Genomic DNA, 16,436 nt, shown 5'->3' on the forward strand with positions numbered 1-16,436 from the left:
GACCAGGACTGGGGACCAGGACTGGGGACCAGGACTGGGGACCAGGACTGGGGACCAGGACTGGGGACCAGGACTGGGGACCAGGACTGGGGACCAGGACTGGGGACCAGGACTGGGGACCAGGACTGGGGACCAGGACTGGGGACCAGGACTGGGGACCAGGACTGGGGACCAGGACTGGGGACCAGGACTGGGGACCAGGACTGGGGACCAGGACTGGGGACCAGGACTGGGGACCAGGACTGGGGACCAGGACTGGGGACCAGGACTGGGGACCAGGACTGGGGACCAGGACTGGGGACCAGGACTGGGGACCAGGACTGGGGACCAGGACTGGGGACCAGGACTGGGGACCAGGACTGGGGACCAGGACTGGGGACCAGGACTGGGGACCAGGACTGGGGACCAGGACTGGGGACCAGGACTGGGGACCAGGACTGGGGACCAGGACTGGGGACCAGGACTGGGGACCAGGACTGGGGACCAGGACTGGGGACCAGGACTGGGGACCAGGACTGGGGACCAGGACTGGGGACCAGGACTGGGGACCAGGACTGGGGACCAGGACTGGGGACCAGGACTGGGGACCAGGACTGGGGACCAGGACTGGGGACCAGGACTGGGGACCAGGACTGGGGACCAGGACTGGGGACCAGGACTGGGGACCAGGACTGGGGACCAGGACTGGGGACCAGGACTGGGGACCAGGACTGGGGACCAGGACTGGGGACCAGGACTGGGGACCAGGACTGGGGACCAGGACTGGGGACCAGGACTGGGGACCAGGACTGGGGACCAGGACTGGGGACCAGGACTGGGGACCAGGACTGGGGACCAGGACTGGGGACCAGGACTGGGGACCAGGACTGGGGACCAGGACTGGGGACCAGGACTGGGGACCAGGACTGGGGACCAGGACTGGGGACCAGGACTGGGGACCAGGACTGGGGACCAGGACTGGGGACCAGGACTGGGGACCAGGACTGGGGACCAGGACTGGGGACCAGGACTGGGGACCAGGACTGGGGACCAGGACTGGGGACCAGGACTGGGGACCAGGACTGGGGACCAGGACTGGGGACCAGGACTGGGGACCAGGACTGGGGACCAGGACTGGGGACCAGGACTGGGGACCAGGACTGGGGACCAGGACTGGGGACCAGGACTGGGGACCAGGACTGGGGACCAGGACTGGGGACCAGGACTGGGGACCAGGACTGGGGACCAGGACTGGGGACCAGGACTGGGGACCAGGACTGGGGACCAGGACTGGGGACCAGGACTGGGGACCAGGACTGGGGACCAGGACTGGGGACCAGGACTGGGGACCAGGACTGGGGACCAGGACTGGGGACCAGGACTGGGGACCAGGACTGGGGACCAGGACTGGGGACCAGGACTGGGGACCAGGACTGGGGACCAGGACTGGGGACCAGGACTGGGGACCAGGACTGGGGACCAGGACTGGGGACCAGGACTGGGGACCAGGACTGGGGACCAGGACTGGGGACCAGGACTGGGGACCAGGACTGGGGACCAGGACTGGGGACCAGGACTGGGGACCAGGACTGGGGACCAGGACTGGGGACCAGGACTGGGGACCAGGACTGGGGACCAGGACTGGGGACCAGGACTGGGGACCAGGACTGGGGACCAGGACTGGGGACCAGGACTGGGGACCAGGACTGGGGACCAGGACTGGGGACCAGGACTGGGGACCAGGACTGGGGACCAGGACTGGGGACCAGGACTGGGGACCAGGACTGGGGACCAGGACTGGGGACCAGGACTGGGGACCAGGACTGGGGACCAGGACTGGGGACCAGGACTGGGGACCAGGACTGGGGACCAGGACTGGGGACCAGGACTGGGGACCAGGACTGGGGACCAGGACTGGGGACCAGGACTGGGGACCAGGACTGGGGACCAGGACTGGGGACCAGGACTGGGGACCAGGACTGGGGACCAGGACTGGGGACCAGGACTGGGGACCAGGACTGGGGACCAGGACTGGGGACCAGGACTGGGGACCAGGACTGGGGACCAGGACTGGGGACCAGGACTGGGGACCAGGACTGGGGACCAGGACTGGGGACCAGGACTGGGGACCAGGACTGGGGACCAGGACTGGGGACCAGGACTGGGGACCAGGACTGGGGACCAGGACTGGGGACCAGGACTGGGGACCAGGACTGGGGACCAGGACTGGGGACCAGGACTGGGGACCAGGACTGGGGACCAGGACTGGGGACCAGGACTGGGGACCAGGACTGGGGACCAGGACTGGGGACCAGGACTGGGGACCAGGACTGGGGACCAGGACTGGGGACCAGGACTGGGGACCAGGACTGGGGACCAGGACTGGGGACCAGGACTGGGGACCAGGACTGGGGACCAGGACTGGGGACCAGGACTGGGGACCAGGACTGGGGACCAGGACTGGGGACCAGGACTGGGGACCAGGACTGGGGACCAGGACTGGGGACCAGGACTGGGGACCAGGACTGGGGACCAGGACTGGGGACCAGGACTGGGGACCAGGACTGGGGACCAGGACTGGGGACCAGGACTGGGGACCAGGACTGGGGACCAGGACTGGGGACCAGGACTGGGGACCAGGACTGGGGACCAGGACTGGGGACCAGGACTGGGGACCAGGACTGGGGACCAGGACTGGGGACCAGGACTGGGGACCAGGACTGGGGACCAGGACTGGGGACCAGGACTGGGGACCAGGACTGGGGACCAGGACTGGGGACCAGGACTGGGGACCAGGACTGGGGACCAGGACTGGGGACCAGGACTGGGGACCAGGACTGGGGACCAGGACTGGGGACCAGGACTGGGGACCAGGACTGGGGACCAGGACTGGGGACCAGGACTGGGGACCAGGACTGGGGACCAGGACTGGGGACCAGGACTGGGGACCAGGACTGGGGACCAGGACTGGGGACCAGGACTGGGGACCAGGACTGGGGACCAGGACTGGGGACCAGGACTGGGGACCAGGACTGGGGACCAGGACTGGGGACCAGGACTGGGGACCAGGACTGGGGACCAGGACTGGGGACCAGGACTGGGGACCAGGACTGGGGACCAGGAATTTTTAACCCAGGAGCACTTACCTGCTAGCTTCTGAATTTTACTTACCACCAAACAACTTCATGCGGAAGTAGCACCACCAGGGTTTTCCCGTTTTTAGTAGTCACCACCTATGTTACTAGCTTATAGAGTGTCCCAAACTATTTCACAGAGATTGTAGAAAACACGATGAAAAAGCAGCCTTCTTAGGAACACTGATTCCATTTCACAAGGACAGTAGAAAAAGCACCCTACATAACCTGAACCTCATACTCCCCTAGAGTGGCAAGTCTTCCCATACTCCTCATGCTTCCTTTATAGCAAACGTCAAATGATCCCCACCTGGCAGATTTCATTTCACATGTGTGGAGTCATGAGACCTTGTGGAATAGGCTCATCAACCTAGGTTTCAATGTTTAAGGTTCAATTGCTCCTTATCGCTAATAGAAATAACCTGGCTTAGTGGTTAGAGTTGACCTAATGAATTAAATACAAAAGGCACGTAAGGCTCATATTTCTGCTAGTCATTCTGTGAGGAAAATTAGTACAGAGCCTGTTAAAATAAGATCAATAAACTTAAATAAAATAAAAATAAAATGACCTAAAAGGCAAAATTGCCGTCATAGATTTTCATCTGTCTAGTCATGACAGATAAAGAATATAGCAATCAGAAAGACTTTGCTTGACATTAATGTTGCTTAAATTTGCCTTTCTGAGATCTCTTCTTTATGCCGGACTTTTCAAAATCTAGCGCCATGACCTCCGACTGCAGTATTTACTTTGGCTGCACATAAACTATCACGTATAAATGCCAGGATACGGATCCTCACTCCCTGTTCAGGTCATGGACCAGGCTGAAAGTTTTGGCTTCAATTTGGTTACATGACTACATTGCTGTTGTCATGGTTTCCCCTAGCGGGCAGCTAAGCACCACACAGCCGTTCGCACAGCCGTTCATTCGCTCAAGGCTTGTTGGAGCTGTGCCAGGGGGAACAATGGCAAGGCCGGGAGATAAGGCAATGGCCCAGATGAAGTGCATCTACACCAATGCACGCAGCATGGGTAACAAACAGGAGGAGCTGGAAGCCATCATGCAGCAGGCAGGCTACGACTTGGTTGCCGTCACGGAGACGTGGTAGGACCAGTCTCATGACTGGAGTGCTGCAATGCCTGGCTATAAGCTCTTCAGAAGGGACAGGCAGCACAGAAGGGGTGGTGGTGTGGCTCTCTATATTAGAGAGTCTTTCGATGTTGTGGAACTCGAGGCTGGGAATGGCAAGGTTGAGTCCCTTTGGGTTAGGATCAGCAGGAAGGCCAACAAGGCTAGCATCCTGGTCGGGGTCTGTTATAGACCGCCGAACCAGGATGAGGAGACGGATGAGGAGTTCTACAGGCAACTGACAGAAGTTGCAAAATCGTCGTCGCTTGTTCTCGTGGGGGACTTCAACTTCCCTGACATATCCTGGAAGCACAACACAGCCCAGAGAAAGCAGTCTAGGAGGTTTCTGTGGAAGGTAGTTTCCTGATGCAGCTGGTTAGTGAGCCTACCAGGGGTGGCGCCCCGCTAGACCTTCTCTTCACAAACAGAGAAGGACTGGTGGGAGATGTGGTGGTCGGAAGCTGTCTTGGGCAGAGTGACCACGAAATGGTGGAGTTCTCTATTCTTGGCGAGGCCAGGAAGGGGACCAGTAAAACCGCTGTATTGGACTTCTGGAGGGCTGACTTTGAGCTGCTCAGGACACTGGTTGGTAGAGTCCCTTGGGAGGCGGTTCTGAAGGGCAGAGGAGTCCAGGAAGGCTGGGCGCTCTTCAAGAGGGAAATCTTAATGGTGCAGGAGCGGTCTGTCCCCACGTGCCCAAAGACGAGCCGGTGTGGAAGAAGAACGGCCTGGCTCAACAGAGAGTTGCAGCCTGAGCTTAGGAGAAAAGAGAGGGTTAACAATCTTTGGAAAAAAGGGCGGGACACTGAGGAGGACTATAAGGATGTTACGAGGCTGTGCAGGGACAAAATTAGAAAGGCCTAAGCTCATCTGGAGCTCAATCTGGCTGCTGCCGTTAAAGACAACAAAAAATCTTTTTACAAATATATCAATGCAAAACGGAGGATTAAGGAGAATCTCCATCCTTTACTGGATGCGGGGGGAAACCTTGTTACAAAAGATGAGGAAAAGGCAGAGGTGCTTAATGCCTTCTTTGCCTCAGTCTTTAGCGGTAATACTGGTTGTTCTCCGGATACCCAGTACCCTGAGCTGGTGGAAGGGGATGGGGAGCAGGATGTGGCCCTCACTGTCCACGAATAAATGGTTAGCGAACTGCTATGGCACTTGGATGTGCACAAGTCGATGGGGCTGGATGGGATCCACCCGAGGGTACTGAGAGAACTGGCAGAGGAGCTGGCCAAGCCGCTTTCCATCATTTATCTGCAGTCCTGGCTATCGGGGGATGTCCCAGTTGACTGGTGGCTAGCAAACATGACGCCCATCTACATGAAGGGCTGGAGGGCAGACCCGGGAAACTATAGGCCTGTCAGTTTGACCTCAGTGCCAGGGAAGCTCATGGAGCAGATTATCTTGAGAGTCATCACGCAGCACTTGCAGGGCAAGCAGGCAATCAGGCCCATTCAGCATGGGTTTATGAAAGGCTGGTCCTGCTTGACAAACTTGATCTCCTTCTATGACAAAGTGATGCGTTTTGGTGGATGAGGGAAAGTCTGTGGATGTGGTCTACCTTGACTTCAGCAAGGCTTTTGACACTGTTTCCCACAGCATTCTCCTCAAGAAACTGGCTGCTCTTGGCTTGGACTGGCGCACGCTTCGTTGGGTTAGAAACTGGCTGGATAGCCGGGCCCAAAGAGTCGTGGTAAATGGAGTCAAATCCAGTTGGAGGCCGGTCACCAGTGGAATTCCCCAGGGCTCGGTGCTGGGGCCGGTCCTCTTTAATATCTTCATTGATGATCTGGATGAAGGCATTGAGTGTACCCTCAGTAAGTTCGCAGATGACACCAAGTTAGGTGCGTGTGTCAATCTGCTCAAGGGTAGGAAGGCTCTGCAGGAGGATCTGGATAGGCTGCACCGATGGGCTGAGGTCAACTGCATGAAGTTCAACAAGGCCAAGTGCCGGGTCCTGCACCTGGGGTGCAATAACCCCAAGCAGAGCTACAGACTGGGAGATAAGTGGTTGGAGAGCTGCCAGGCAGAGAAGGACCTGGGAGTGATGGTGGACAGTCGGCTGAATATGAGCCAGCAGTGTGCTCAGGTGGCCAAGGAGGCCAACGGCATCCTGGCTTGTATCAGAAACAGCGTGACCAGCAGGGCTAGGGAAGTGATCGTCCCCCTGTACTCGGCTCTGGTGAGGCCGCACCTCGAGTACTGTGTTCAGTTTTGGGCCCCTGGCTACAAGAAGCACATGGAGGTGCTCAAGCGAGTCTAGAGAAGGGCGACGAAGCTGGTGAGGGGTCTGGAGAACAAGTCCTACGAGGAGTGGCTGAGGGAATTGGGCTTGTTTGGCCTGGAGAAAAGGAGGCTCAGGGGTGACCTTATTGCTCTCTACAGATACCTCAAAGGAGGCTGTAGCGAGGTGGGGGTTGGTCTGTTCTCCCACGTGCCTGGTGACAGGATGAGGGGGAATGGGCTTAAGTTGCGCCAGGGGAGTTTTAGGTTGGATCTTAGGAAGAACTTCTTTACCGAAAGGGTTGTTAGACACTGGAACAGGCTGCCCAGGGAAGTGGTGGAGTCACCATCCCTGGAAGTCTTTAAAAGACGTTTAGATGTAGAGCTTAGGGATATGGTTTAGTGGGGACTGTTAGCGTTAGGTCAGAGGTTGGACTCGATGATCTTGAGGTCTCTTCCAACCTAGAAATTCTGTGATTCTGTGATTCTGAGTTTAGCAAAGTAACTCTTTTCCAAAGCCTATGTTGCTGTTGGTTATGACCTGACTTCTGAAAAGATCTGGTTTCTGCCACTATGTTCATGAGACACCTGTGAAGTGGAACAAATACTCACTGTGCTTGTTCTTGTATAGCTTTTCCCTTGAAGAAATTCATTTGTCACCACTAAGCTTTTTGTACCACTTATGTTGTGCTTCAGCCTTGCTGCTCAGACCCATTGCCACTTGTCCTGTTTCTGTTTGTGACAATATATTAGTAAACAATCAAATCCATGAGGTGTGACATGGTTATGTGGCTCTGTTTTCTTCGACAGTATGTAGACCAATAGTAAGAAAAATAAAATTAAAAATATAAAAGAATCTTTTAAAAGTCTTCAACAGAGACAGTTGGAAATACTCTGTCAAAATGATTTCTTAATAGGCTCAGGTTTGTTAAAACTGGGTTTCTTCACTCACACATGTCAGCCATTTCAAGAGCAAGGGACCTTTGGAAACTTCATTACTCTCTGGTTAGATTGGGAAACATCCATTGGCAGCCCAGGTAATCGTTAGTTTTGTGGTAGGTAAACAAGGTCTTTAGTTGAAAGGACACACAGAGAAGATTCTGGGAAGAACATCCCTCCTGCAACCAGTCTGTGCTGGCTAAATGCTACAGAGTTTGGCTTAGGCAGCCTTTGGACAAATAACAGAGAGAAACTGGGGAGCAGGACCCCAGCTGCACGTCTGTTTCCTTGCCCTTGGAGTTTTTAAACAAAGCATCATTTATTCATTTGAAGGTATGAAGCAAATATGAAAAGATAAAACTAAGTACCCCTATTTTAGTTTCCTTCCTTCCTTCCTTCCTTCCTTCCTTCCTTCCTTCCTTCCTTCCTTCCTTCCTTCCTTCCTTCCTTCCTTCCTTCCTTTCTTTTTGCCTATATTCATCACTCCTGCTAGGAATATTATGGTCTGTTGCTCTCCAGTCCTCTGAAGTCTTGATTATTTTCTCTTAATTATAAGCTTTGCACTGCAAAGAACAATTATCCTTAGTCTGGTTACAGTTGAATTAGCTTCTTCCAGATAAACATTGCCAATGTTTGTGCTTGTGATTTCAAGGTCTTGTTTTTTTTCTTTCAAACCACAGGGAATTTCTAGAGAGAAGGAGGCTGAGAGGAGACCCCGCTTCTCCCTGCAGCTTCCTGAGGAAGGGAAGTGGAGGGAGTTGCTAGGCTCTGTTCTTTTGGAACCAATGACAGGATGATTGGGAATGGCACAGAGCTGCGCCAGGGGAGGGTCAGACTGGGCATGAGGAAAAATGTCTTTACCATGAGGGTGGTCAAACACTGGAACAGGCTTCCTACAGAGGTGGTTCATGCCCTATGCCTGTCAGTGTTCAAGAGGCATTTGGATTATGCCCTTAATGATATACTTTAACATTAGGTTAGGCCTACAGTGGTCAGGCATTTTGACTTGATGGTCTTCGTAGGTCCCTTCCAGCTGAGCTATTCTGTTCTCTTCTATTCTCTTCTAAAAGATAGAATGTGCTGTACAGGGTTCATTTAATTTTATAGGACTGAGGCGCTCTAGGAAGTCTTCAGAAACTTACTTTTCAAAATATGCTTTTATTATGTAATAACTTTTGTGATTTCTTGGCTACTCTTTTCTCAACTGAAAGTTTTTATGAGCTGCGTAATTCTTTACTGATGACCCAAATGATTTTCCGTATCATGATTTTTATTTATGCATTTATTTAAATGATTCAATATACTTTATATATATATATATATATGTTTTTATTTAAAAGACTCAGTAAGCTTATTCCTTAATATAAAAAGTACACATAAAGAGTTCTTGGAAATTTATTTCCTAGCAAAACAAATAGAAAAGCTCTAGAAAAATCTTCCCTTTGGAAACCTACTAACTTGATATGAAACAAAAAATAAATCATCTTAGATAAAGCAATATTTAAACTAAGAAGGAAGAAAATGAAAATCTTGCCAATTATCAAAAAGTCTACAATTGGACTTCTAGTACTTTGTAATTACACAGTGCATAAATTTCTCAGGTATCTGCAATTACTCTTAATTTTTGTAAGATGACTTCTATACATATGAAAAATCCATTCTTATCTGTACTGTTCTACTTCACATATTATAGCTAAAGTCTTGCATATAATAACATGCAATACAAACACAAAAACTGACAATTACGTTTATTGTTTCTTTGTTTATAAACAACTGTAATTATAACATGTTAATGAAATATTTTCTGGTTAAACTTGGTGTTAGAAAGTGAAAAAAACGTGGTGACTGGGATGATTTGCAGCAGGTAGGGTTATCTGGTTACCTGTTCTAGCTCACTAGAGGGCTCTTTCTATTCTTCTCTTCCACAATCTTTCTTCTAAATTTTCAGGCTATCTTTTGGAAACAAATCTGTCTTCATCCACAACTTTGGGAGATAATCAAACTTTGCAATTCCTGTATTAGTTTTGCTTTTCCTACCCTTCTGATTCTTTATGAATTCTTCATTTATCTACTAGTTACTTTTGTCTTAAAAGAGATTAGATTTAGCTTTATTCATAGACAAACTGTCTTGTGGTCAGTATTTTGCAGAATGGCCAGCCCACCTGAATCTTTCCAGGGCCACTATGCACTCTCATTGTACAAATACAAATAATTTTAAAGGGTTTCTATTTCTGCCTTTCCAGTCTTAATTCTGAGTGATCAAGCTGTATATCACCCACCTACACAGTATAATAGTGTCCCTGTAAACAGCTGTAAGTCACCATTATAAATCCTTTTGGAGACAGACTACTTGGCAGACTGGACAGTTAGTTGTTTGTTTTTTTGTTTGTTTGTTTGTTTGTTTGCATACTTTTACCTGCAGTAATGTGACTCAATGGTAGCAGTTCTTCAAAAGCTGAAAAAATTAGCTATGTAGTATAACCTCTGAGTAACACTTAGTCTAGTCTTATCTTGTCTTGTCAAGACAGTATTCCTTGTCTAGTCACAGAGGAGTGGAAACAACCTCAAATTTAGCAAGCCTTGAATGAAAGTCTAATATCAATACAGGAAAACTAACAAAACAAACAAACAAACAAACGAACAAAACCAAATCAGAAGATCATCATTAGCAATGGCAGGGACTATTCAAATTATTTCTGCATTCTTCTGTCTTATATTCAGCCTTTCCCTGGTTTACTTAACTGTATCCTAAGCTATTTATACAAGGATTAATTTCACAGGATAACATTACTTGTTGCCTTTTTAATTTTAATGTAATTTAAGTAAGAGTTAGCAGAATGCTTCATTACACTAAGAAGATAGTCAACTGGGTTTAACTTTGTTCAGAAGTTTTTGAGAACTGAAGTTTTTGAGAAGACTGCTAAAATTTTGGTTTAAGCTAGGGTAGAGTTAATTTTCCTCCTAGTAGTTGGTAGGGTGCTATGTTTTGGATTAGGATGAAAAGAGTATTGATAACACACTGATGTTTTAACTTATGTTTTAATTTTAAACCTGATCCCCAGATCTGGTCCCCAGAATTTTTTCACCAGCAACACTAGTCAACAGAGCAATCAACCATTCCTGTAGCTTTGGAGATGCTGAAATGGTCCCTGGCTTAGATGGAACCCGTTTCCATCCCAGCTCTAGAAATAGTTGCTTAGGGCTAATATCTGAGTTTCCTTTCTGTTTCGTGAACATCCAGAGAGACTCATCCTTCCTTCTCAGTTGAGTTTGGTGCTGCCTAGTCTTAAGATTTTCAATACTCAATAGTGTATCCCAGACTCCCGTGTTTTGAGAGGGATTGCACTCCCCTTACATAATGTGGAAATCTCATTTTTCTGTCTCAAGGGTGAAGGTGTAAGGCATTTACAAATCATTGCAGATTGTGGTTGTTGTCAATGGCCATGTAAATTAAGGCCACGCAAATACCTTCTACTGTTTCACCTTCCCTTTCATTTGTAGTCTGCTTACTACTAAATATTACATATTTGGAGAAATGTCCTAAAACAAAACAAAACAAAACAAAAAACATTAATTTTTAATTTGAATGACTTTTTTTTTTCTTTTTTTTCCTTTTTTTTTTCCCCCCTCTAGGTCTGACAGTAGCTGGCAAGGTAGAAAGATGTGCTTTTCTCTTTCATTCTTCTGAAGTTAGAGGCAGTGCCAGTTTGAACTGTGACTGAGGCTCTTCAATGGCGCATCTATCTTACTCCTTCAAATTCAGTGATGCAACCCGAGTTTACATTAATTAACTTTCAAGGATTCAACTGATTTAAAGCTTTTGGACAATGAAAATTATTTAAAAACATTCCTACAAGTTTATTTTCTTCATTTATGTTTGTTTGCTCTTCATCTCATTCAAAGCAGTCAGGTTTTGATTTGCTTCTCTCTGCTCTGGAAATTTGCACTAGGAACCATTATTAGAATCAGAATCCTGATCTAAGAGTATGGTGAAAAATGTTGCACTCCAAGTTGGAAATTGGAGAGGAAAATGTTCATGTATATGTAAGAATTATACTCAAACAGTTGATTACACTTTTGCTTACACCTTAACAGATGCTTACACCTTTTCAAGGAAAACTTTAAACCTGAGAAGGAACAGGTAGCTTTCCAAGTTTCCCTTGAAGATAGTGTACTCTTCTGTATTTTGCTTCTATAAAACCATTCAAACTTTTAAAGTCCTGTTGTCAGTCATACAACCAAACAACCTTGCACGACAAGACATGTTCCCCTCCAGAGAGATCGAGCCCTGAATGCAAGATCAGACAAGTAAATAATGCCAACATGTAAAACTAATTTGTAAATACATTACTTTTTGGAGGGATTTTTGGCACTTTGTGGGGCTTAGCAGTGAGAAGAATGTCTTCTGGTGTGAACTGAAATTATACCTCTATGCCACAATGTCTTTATTTATTTTTTATTTTTTTTTGGTGATGGTGGACACCTGAAGGAGATGCAACATAATAAAAGTTGGTGAAGGAAAAGTTGTTTTGTCTTTTTTTTTTTTTTAATAAAATTTAGGTGAAGGTAAAATTCCTTCTCTGTTGTTGTTGTCTTTGTTTTCTTTTCCATACAGTCTTAAATCGAAGGTCCCGTTTTCTGGCCTTTGTTGGATTATAAGCATGCTAGAACACTTCACATAATGTAGATCATATTTGTCTGAAATGATAATCACTTAGCTAGTCGGCTGCAGGCTGAAAAGTAGCCTATGCCTCAGGTACTGTTTTATGCCTTTGTTTTTGTTACTACATCCTTGTAAGTTTTCCAAAGGGAAATGAAATTATCCTACCCAGAAGAAACACCGAAAGAAACATCCAGAAGACGCTTGAGTTGTTAGGGCCTGGCTTCTCACTGAAACCAAAGGCGGTATTGAATCATAGAATATCCTGAGTTGGAATGGTCCCATAATGATCATCGAGTCCAACTCCCGGCACCACGCAGGTCTACCCAAAAATTCAGACCCTGTGGCTAAGTGCACAGTCCAAACACTTCTTAAACTCTGACAGGCTTGCTGCAGTGAGCACTTCCCTGGGGAGCGTGTTCCAGTGTGTGACCACCCTCTCGGTAAAGAACCTCTTCCTAATGTCTAGCCTCAACCTCCCCTGCCTCAGCTCGACACCATTCCCACGGGTCCTATCACTGGTGACTAAAGAGAATAGATCAGCACCTGCCCCTCCACTCCCCCTCGTGAGGAAGGTGTAGACCGCGATGAGGTCTCCCCCCAGCCTCCTCTTTTCCAGGCTGAACAGGCCAAGTGACCTCAGCCGCTACTCATACATCTTTCCCTTTAGGCCCCTCACCATCTTTGTAGCCCAATATTTTACTGACTTGAAGAAAGTGGCTTTAATCTGTTCTGGTTTGTTTGCTAACGGAGGAGCACAAAAGAGACACATGTCCTTGTGTTCCTTGTCACTAAGAGGAGGTGAAGGAACAGCTAGCGCAAGGAACACAGAAATCAGTTGTGCCAGACTAATATGTGGCTGTATCTGAGCTTGGAGACTGCAACCCTCTTCAAACTTCCAGATCTAGAGGAACACTTAATGAAACACTTGATGACAGATGAAAATCTATGAGAGCCATTTTGCCTTAAGATCATTTTCTCTTTTATTTATGTTTATTCATCTTATTTTATCAGGCTCTGTACTAATTTTCCTCTCAGAATGACTAGCAGAAATATGAGCCTTACGCAACTTTTGTGGTTAGTTCATTAGGTCAACTCTAACCACTAAGCCCCTTGTCAGGTTATTTCTATTACTGATAAGGAGCAATTGGCTTTAAAACATTGAAGCCAGGTGGATGAGCCTATTCCATAAGGTCTCTTGGCTCCACCTTTGTTAAGTGAAACCTGCCAGGTGGGGATAATTTCATCTTTGCTATATAGGAAGCATGAGGACTTATAGAAAGAATTGCTTCTCCAGGGGAGTTTGAGGCTCAAGTTACCTAGGGCACCTTTCTAGTGTCATGGTGAAATGGACTCAGTATTCCCCAGCAGGCTGCTTTTCCTTCATGTTTTTTTTACTCTCTCTGTGAAAGAATTTTAGAGACTATGAGCTAGTTACCTTGGTGGTGCCTTCTCAGGACAGTAAAATCCTGGTGGTCAGACTTCACTGGGAAGTAGCTTGGAAGTGACTCAAGTTCAGAAGCTGGCAGGTAAGTGTTCCTGGGTTCTGCCGTTGTTTAATGTTGAGGAGTTGGAGTACTTCCTTCACCTTGTATGTTTTCAGTGAGACTGAAAAGAGAGGGAGGGGGGAGGGTGAGCGAATGGCTGTGTGGTGCTTATTTGTCAGCTGGGGTAAGCCACAACTTCCATGTTATGTTTGGATAAGTAGTTAGATAAGTATGGAACCCTTGGAAGAAAGATTACTGCACTCTTTTGAATGTTTTCCTTTTAATCCTGCAATACACCTTAAAATATTATTATAGAGAGATTTTATTTTATGTTTTTCAATAACTGGTCAAGGTGCTCCCTAAAGATGACAACTATCTGCCCTCTTGTTTTATATGAGATTTTCAGCTTTATTTGTCCAAAGATCCTACAACACATTGCATTACCAGAAGTGAAAAAATGATCTATCACTGTAGCTCTATCTCATCACAGAACAAATGCCAAACTAAGGCTCATCAAATATGAAGACAATATCTTCTATAGGTACCTAATATAAGGAACATGAAAGTTTTATATAGCCTATTGCTGCTGTGTCACTATGCCAACCAGAAATTAGTCTTGTCATTTCTTTAGTTGAAGATCACTTTTATAACACAGACTCGGTGGACTGGGGCATAAAAGCCTGCATGTGATTTTTCAGATTCAGTTTAAAGGTGAATTGAATGCAGACTTTAGAAAAGGCATACTTTTTTGAGGGAAGCAGAAACCTAGATATTCATTACATTATCTATGGGAATTGTAGGAAAATCTTAGGTGTAATAAGTTAGGAAAAACAGATTGCATTGATGGTTATTCATGTATTAAAAGTATTAAAAACTGTATCCATTGTGTTACTTACAGCTCTCCAAAATTTTGCTAGGTGCCAGGTAAACACTCTGCTCCTTAACAGAAATTTTTTTTCTTAATATGCACATTAAAAAAAAAAAAGATTTGAGGCATGTTTTCTTTAAAGAAAATAACAATTTTTTTCTTTAAGAATTTGCGAGTTCTTCTTGAAATGCTGTTATCTTACTGATCTGCCAGGAGTCTGCATTGTGAAATTGAATTTGGAAGCAGTAAGGAGTTATAATCTAGATTTAACCTAAACTAATTCTATTTCAGCAGACTTCGTTTAGCCATTCAAACACTCTCTATTGAAAAGTACTAACATCCAGAATTTCTCAAATGTGTTTGGATATCAGTCATGTGGATGGGGACATCACATCACAACATTGTATTTGAGCGTAGTAAGATCTGCTCTGCAGGTGTTCCACCCTGGTTCAATAAGCAGCTTTTACAGCATTTATTCCCTGACTTGCCTGAACTAAGATGTGTTCAAGGGTAAAATTGCATTTACCAGCCAGATCTGCCCATATCATTTAAAATAGACCCAGGCTTATCGAAAGTTTGATCACTCTCCTGCAGCCATGTGGAACAGCCCAGGCATTTCCCTGAATACAGCGAGCTGAATCCAAAGCACATGTACTCTCCTCCTTCAGCCTGCTGTGTGTTCATGTTGCTTTATATATAATTTATATTTAAAAAAAAAAAAAGTGTTTTGCTGTTTCCCTGAAGACTGGCTAATTTCTATTAGTGTGGGCATATCCCACTTGGAAGTGTGGGCATATGCTCTTGGAAGCATTTTTGTTTTTAAATCTGGTTTAGGAAAAGAGCAATGTCTTCTCAGTGAAGAATCAGTGCCATCTAGAGGCTGAGAGCTGGAAGGAGAATCAGTGCAATAAATACAGCCTGGGGATACACAGTAGGAGCTAGGGTCAGGAAAAACGGAAATAATGGGAAAATCTAGCAGATGAAAATAGTGGGAAGCACAGTACGGTGACAAACGAATCCTTGCCCAGATACAAGCTCGGGCCATGGTTTGAGTAATGAGAGGGAGGAAAGGTGGTCTGTGTCAGCCAACACTGCCTTTGTTTTGTGAAATCAGCTTCGTGTGAGTCAGATTCCTGAAAAACAGTCTACCCACGGGGCAGATTTACTGGGAGTGAGAATGTACAGGAGGAAATGGCCCCTCAGCTACGTCCAAACATTATGCTCCTTGGCATTTAAAAGTGCTATACATTTAATGAGCATGCTTACAAAACCACTGAGCAGTTCTGGCCTTTAGAAAACTATGACCTAAAAACTATGTTCTTTACCTATATTTTAAGCCTCTCCTTAAAGCCGTTCTAATATCCTGCTTCTATTATGCATGCGAGTAAAAAATAAGGAAAAGAGCTTCCATAGAAAATGCTTGATCTGTGTCAGGAGAGATAGCAACTCGAGTTCCCATGCAGCAGGTTTCTGAATAACTTGTCTTTGAGCCCCCTCTGGTGGTGTAGGGTTTTGTAAGCAGGTAGAGGTTCTGTAAGTAGTCGTGGAGCCTCAAGTAACATATTTGTAACATAATGAATATGGAAGAAGATAGGAAAAAATGCAAATCCGTAACAGTTGCACAGGGGATTTTTTTTTATTTTTTTATTACATATCGAAAGAGAAAGAAATTGGTTTTCTGTCACTCAAGAGACTAACGCCAAATCATCTTTAGTTATAATCATGTTTTATGGTTAGAAGTAGCAAAATTGTACAGCTTTCTCTATTAACTACTATGAAACTATTTGAAAGAGGATAGGAAAGGAGAGGAATGCAGACCATTCTAACTGGAATGGGCTGGTCTGCCATGAGCTGTTCTTTCTGCACTTACTGGTAATAGACAGAGTCCAGGGTCTTCCTTCCCTGGATCCAGACACAGGGAGTATTGTATTCTGACATTGTGTGATTCTTTGATGTTGTACACTCCCTCTTTCTACTGACTGCTGATGCTTCTCCTGGCTTCAGGGCAGCTTT

General features: G+C 46.8%; 1 protein-coding gene across 1 annotated transcript in view; it reads left to right on the forward strand.

Moving 5' to 3' along the window:
• The first annotated feature begins 13,370 nt into the window (after positions 1 to 13,370).
• Positions 13,371 to 16,436, forward strand: part of CABYR (calcium binding tyrosine phosphorylation regulated) — a 29,505-nt gene continuing 26,439 nt past the window's right edge. The window contains exon 1 of the mRNA XM_072034613.1: positions 13,371 to 13,597. The gene's annotated coding sequence lies outside the window, so the exon portion shown is untranslated. The remainder of the gene's footprint in view (positions 13,598 to 16,436) is intronic.

Source organism: Anas platyrhynchos, chromosome 2 (genome assembly GCF_047663525.1).
Source record: "Anas platyrhynchos isolate ZD024472 breed Pekin duck chromosome 2, IASCAAS_PekinDuck_T2T, whole genome shotgun sequence".
Classification (NCBI taxonomy): Eukaryota; Metazoa; Chordata; class Aves; order Anseriformes; family Anatidae; genus Anas; species Anas platyrhynchos.